This window comes from Homalodisca vitripennis, chromosome 7, assembly GCF_021130785.1.
Source record: "Homalodisca vitripennis isolate AUS2020 chromosome 7, UT_GWSS_2.1, whole genome shotgun sequence".
Classification (NCBI taxonomy): Eukaryota; Metazoa; Arthropoda; class Insecta; order Hemiptera; family Cicadellidae; genus Homalodisca; species Homalodisca vitripennis.
Window position 1 is genome coordinate 28,581,598 of NC_060213.1, and position 6,583 is coordinate 28,588,180.

The window sequence follows — 6,583 nt, forward strand, 5'->3', positions numbered from 1 at the left end:
GTAAATATATACACACAACTACGGTTGTCAGCACTGGGTCGGGTACTGATAGCTAGGTTAGTGGTAGAAACAGTGAGTTACCATGTAAATATATATACACACAACTACGGTTGTCAGCACTGGGTCGGGTACTGATAGCTAGGTTAGTGGTAGAAACAGTGAGTTACCATGTAAATATATACACACAACTACGGTTGTCAGCATTGGACCGGGTACTGATGGCTAGGTGAGTGGTAGAAACAGTGAGTTACCATGTAAATATATACACACAACTACGGTTGTCAGCACTGGGTTGGGTACTGATAGCTAGGTTAATGGTAGAAACAGTGAGTTACCATATAAATATATACACACAACTACGGTTGTCAGCATTGGACCGGGTACTGATGGCTAGGTGAGTGGTAGAAACAGTGAGTTACCATGTAAATATATACACACAACTACGGTTGTCGGCACTGGGTCGGGTACTGATAGCTAGGTGAGTGGTAGAAACAGTGAGTTACCATGTAAATATATACACACAACTACGGTTGTCAGCACTGGGTCGGGTACTGATAGCTAGGTGAGTGGTAGAAACAGTGAGTTACCATGTAAATATATACACACAAATGCGGTTGTTAGCACTGGGTCGGGTACTGATGGCTAGGTGAGTGGTAGAAACAGTGAGTTACCACGTAAATATATATACACACAACTACGGTTGTCAGCACTGGGTCGGGTACTGATAGCTAGGTTAGTGGTAGAAACAGTGAGTTACCATGTAAATATATACACACAACTACGGTTGTCAGCACTGGGTCGGGTACTGATAGCTAGGTTAGTGGTAGAAACAGTGAGTTACCATGTAAATATATATATACACACAACTACGGTTGTCAGCACTGGGTCGGGTACTGATAGCTAGGTTAGTGGTAGAAACAGTGAGTTACCATGTAAATATATACACACAACTACGGTTGTCGGCACTGGGCCGGGTACTGATAGCTAGGTTAGTGGTAGAAACAGTGAGTTACCATGTAAATATATACACACAACTACGGTTGTCAGCACTGGGTCGGGTACTGATAGCTAGGTGAGTGGTAGAAACAGTAAGTTACCATGTAAAATATACACACAACTACGGTTGTCAGCACTGGGTCGGGTACTGATAGCTAGGTGAGTGGTAGAAACAGTGGGTTACCACGTAAATATATACACACAACAACGGTTGTCAGCACTGGGTCGGGTACTGATAGCTAGGTTAATGGTAGACACAGTGAGTTACCATGTAAATATATACACACAACTACGGTTGTCAGCACTGGGCCGGGTACTGTTGGCTAGGTGAGTGGTAGAAACAGTGAGTTACCATGTAAATATATACACACAACTACGGTTGTCAGCACTGGGTCGGGTACTGATAGCTAGGTGAGTGGTAGAAACAGTAAGTTACCATGTAAATATATACACACAACTACGGTTGTCAGCACTGGGTCGGGTACTGATAGCTAGGTGAGTGGTAGAAACAGTGAGTTACCACGTAAATATATACACACAACTACGGTTGTCAGCACTGGGTCGGGTACTGATAGCTAGGTGAGTGGTAGAAACAGTGAGTTACCATGTAAATATATACACACAACTACGGTTGTCAGCACTGGGCCGAGTACTGATAGCTAGGTTAATGGTAGACACAGTGAGTTACCATGTAAATATATACACACAACTACGGTTGTCAGCACTGGGCCGGGTACTGATAGCTAGGTTAATGGTAGACACAGTGAGTTACCATGTAAATATATACACACAACTACGGTTGTCAGCACTGGGCCGGGTACTGATGGCTAGGTGAGTGGTAGAAACAGTGAGTTACCATGTAAATATATACACACAACTACGGTTGTCAGCATTGGACCGGGTACTGATGGCTAGGTGAGTGGTAGAAACAGTGAGTTACCATGTAAATATATACACACAACTACGGTTGTCAGCACTGGGCCGGGTACTGATGGCTAGGTGAGTGGTAGAAACAGTGAGTTACCATGTAAATATATACACACAACTACGGTTGTCAGCACTGGGCCGGGTACTGATGGCTAGGTGAGTGGTAGAAAACAGTGAGTTACCATGTAAATATATACACACAACTACGGTTGTCAGCACTGGGCCGGGTACTGATGGCTAGGTTAATGGTAGAAACAGTGAGTTACCATGTAAATATATACACACAACTACGGTTGTCAGCACTGGGCCGGGTACTGATGGCTAGGTTAATGGTAGAAAACAGTGAGTTACCATATAAATATATACACACAACTACGGTTGTCAGCACTGGGCCGGGTACTGATGGCTAGGTTAATGGTAGAAACAGTGAGTTACCATGTAAATATATACACACAACTACGGTTGTCAGCATTGGACCGGGTACTGATGGCTAGGTGAGTGGTAGAAACAGTGAGTTACCATGTAAATATATACACACTACTACGGTTGTCAGCACTGGGCCGGGTACTGATGGCTAGGTTAATGGTAGAAACAGTGAGTTACCATATAAATATATACACACAACTACGGTTGTCAGCATTGGACCGGGTACTGATGGCTAGGTGAGTGGTAGAAACAGTGAGTTACCATGTAAATATATACACACAACTACGGTTGTCAGCATTGGACCGGGTACTGATGGCTAGGTGAGTGGTAGAAACAGTGAGTTACCATGTAAATATATACACACAACTACGGTTGTCAGCACTGGGTCGGGTACTGATAGCTAGGTGAGTGGTAGAAACAGTGAGTTACCATGTAAATATATATACACACAACTACGGTTGTCAGCACTGGGTCGGGTACTGATAGCTAGGTTAGTGGTAGAAACAGTGAGTTACCATGTAAATATATACACACAACTACGGTTGTCAGCACTGGGTCGGGTACTGATAGCTAGGTTAGTGGTAGAAACAGTGAGTTACCATGTAAATATATATATACACACAACTACGGTTGTCAGCACTGGGTCGGGTACTGATAGCTAGGTTAGTGGTAGAAACAGTGAGTTACCATGTAAATATATACACACAACTACGGTTGTCAGCACTGGGCCGGGTACTGATAGCTAGGTTAGTGGTAGAAACAGTGAGTTACCATGTAAATATATACACACAACTACGGTTGTCAGCACTGGGTCGGGTACTGATAGCTAGGTGAGTGGTAGAAACAGTGAGTTACCATGTAAATATATACACTCAACTACGGTTGTCAGCACTGGGCCGGGTACTGATAGCTAGGAGTAGAACGGGCGCCACTTTGGCCGTAACATGGGCTCTTATGGAGTTATTCTGGACCAATGAGAAAGCAGCAATGGCGGCTAGGCCACGCCCCCTGCCCCCCTCCCCCCCCCCCCTCCCACACCCCCCGCCCCCTCCTAGACCCCCTGCGACGACCCCCCAGCCAATGGGAGAGCAGCAAGCCCCCCACCTTACGAGAGCGATGGCGGACGAGCGATGGCGGACGAGCGATGGCGGACGGTGTCATGGCGGATGAACAAAAATTTGTGTCTCCGGCGGCCGGTATCCGAACCCGGACCCCTACGAATGCGAGACTGTCGCGCTGACCACTGGACCACGGAGACGAGTTGTGCGTGGCGGCGCGATATGGCTGTACGTGCGGCGCGGGGCGCCCGGCGATCAACGAGTCCAATAATAACTACACAGATGTGCATTCCAACGGCTCTTCTCCCTCTCTCGGTGACGGATGCAGGTGCACATTCCAACGACTCCAATAATAACTACACAGATGTGCATTCCACAGTAACCAACATGAAACATTAAATCATATTGCGTCAGCCTGGGAGCTACGTGAGCCACGTGCAGATCATTAGTCTTCAGTCCATACCGGTGAGTCAGCTATTTATAGGTGCTCAGGTTACCGAACATTACCGGAGCGCTATATAAATAGAGCGGCCGACCGATGGCCAGTCATTAACCGTGCTGCTCTTCACTGTGGTAAGCCTGCTTCTTACTTGTTCACTTAACACTATTCTGTCATTGTCATTGTGTATAGCTACATTGTACCATCTCAACGATAGCCGTTCATTTAAACAAATTTAAAATAACATTGTCATATTTGTTTAACATAAACCTCAACTACATTTCTCAATAAGCCATATATCATGTCGGTAAATATGCTAGAGCCTGTATATTTAGTAAACACCAGTGAAACGTATGTCAAAAAGTTTAGACTTTACGGTATGAGGACAACGTTTAAATTCAACAGTCCTCCTGAAGGAATATCTGAACTGGATTGGATTAAGCGGGGGTTCGGAGAAGTTGTAGAGCAAATGAAAGCTAAAGCTTCAGATACAGATTACCTAGGTTTCACTTTGAACAGTTTAAATTTCAAGAATAAAGATCCGGGATACGTAGCCTTTAGACCAGCTGATGAAGTTAACCTTGACGTGTTATGGAAAATCTTTGGAGGTATTGTACAGAGTAACGCTGAATCTGTCACTTCTAGTGATACGTTTCAAGTGTCTTGTACGGTTGTCAATCTGCCCGTAGGTAGAGGTAGAAATAGGCCCGGTAAATACAATAGCTTCAGCGAAGAGTGCAAAGGACGAAAAGGTATCGTAGTCATTAAGAATAGCGATAATCTGTGTCTGCCCCGAGCTATAGTGGTAGCAAAAGCCTATGCCAAAAAAGATCCTCAACTTAAAGCAATAAGGCAGGACATGGCTAAGAGACAAACATTTAGAGCACAGAAACTAATGGCAAAGGCAAGAGTTAATATTTCAGAAGAGGGGGCTGGTATAGCTGAACTTGAAAAGTTTCAAGACCACTTGAAGAAAATATAACATAACAGTATTCAGCTATAATGCAAAAGGGCGGGACGTATACTTCAGTGGTAACAATACGGAAGCCTCATACAAAATAAACTTGTTGTTTCACAAAGGTCACTTCAACGTGATAACTAATTTGACAGCAGCTTTCGCTTGCCATTTCTATTGTGAAGCTTGTCATGTGCCGTATGACCACAGAGGTGATCACCGATGTTCTAATGTCTGCTCTGCTTGTAGCACAATCTCACCTCCCTGCAAGCTCGAGCATTCAGGAATAACTTGCCCTGAGTGTAATCGTCACTTTAAAAACCAGCGCTGCTTTGCTGCTCACCAAGGTGATCTCTGCAAAAACGTACAGAAGTGTCTCGACTGTGAGAAAAACATATACAAGAAACATAGAAAAACACAACATGAATGCGGTGAAGTATATTGTAGCACTTGCGCAGAATTTAAACCCGCTAATCATCAATGTTACATGCGCCAAAACAAAGTACCCACTAAGAATGATAACTTTCTGTACATATTCTTTGACCTGGAGACTCGTCAGGACGAATGTTTAGAGAACGAGCCTGACATCAAGGTTCACAAAGCTAACTTGTGCGTCTCAGAACAGTTCTGTAGCCAATGTATAAATAATAACGAGTTTTGTGAAAACTGCCTCCAACGCAGAAAAATCTTTCAGGAAGACCCAATATCCAGTTTTATGAACTATGTAATGGAAATTCGCAAACCATACAAAGACGTGTGCGTCATAGCTCATAACGGACAAGGATTCGACTTCCAATTCATCTTGAGATATATTCTGGAAGAGACCAAATTCACACCGGAAGTCATTACTCGTGGGACAAAAGTAATTTTGCTGGAGTTTGACAACGTACGTTTCATTGACTCTCTCAACTACTTTCCCATGTCACTGTCCGCTCTTCCTAAAGCCTTTGATCTTGGTCCCGAAATGAAGAAAGGCTACTTCCCTCATCTGTTCAACACGATCGCAAACCAAAACTACGTGGGACCGATACCAGCAAAAGTATTCTATTGCCCAGAGTCAATGTTTGAAAAGACCTACAAAGACTTCGAGAAATGGCACAATGAACAGGTATGCAATAACTATGTGTTTGACTTTCAGAAGGAATTGATAGAATATTGCATCTCTGACGTTGACATACTGGCAAAGGCGTGTATTAAATTTAGATCCCTATTTTTAGCCGAATGCAATGTCGACCCGTTTCTGGAAGCTGTCACCATAGCTAGCGCATGTAACCTAGCGTTTAGGCGTAATTTCTTAAAGCCTGAAACAATCGGAATATTGCCAAAGAAAGGATACAGATTAGTGGACAATCATTCTGGCATTTCTTTACAATGGTTGACGTGGGAAGAAGAGCGGCGAGGTGTTAGAATACAGCACGCAGGAAGAGAGCGAGAGGTCAACATTGAGGGAATGAAGGTGGATGGATTTGATGGAGACAGAATATATGAATTTCAAGGTTGTTACTATCACGGATGTCCAAAGTGTTTCCCGTACAAAAGAGGTGAACCGTTGAAGGAAGATCCTTCTGACACCCTCGAACTCAGATACGAGAGGACAAGAGCCAAAATCGAGAAGCTGTCACGTACACCTTATGAGGTGGTAGAGATGTGGCAGTGTGACTTTAATAAACTAAAATCAGAAAAGGAGCTAACATATTTGGAAAACCATCCCGTGTTGAACACCTTACCGCTCAATCCACGAGACGCATTTTTCGGAGGAAGAAACCGGAAATGCCATGACGT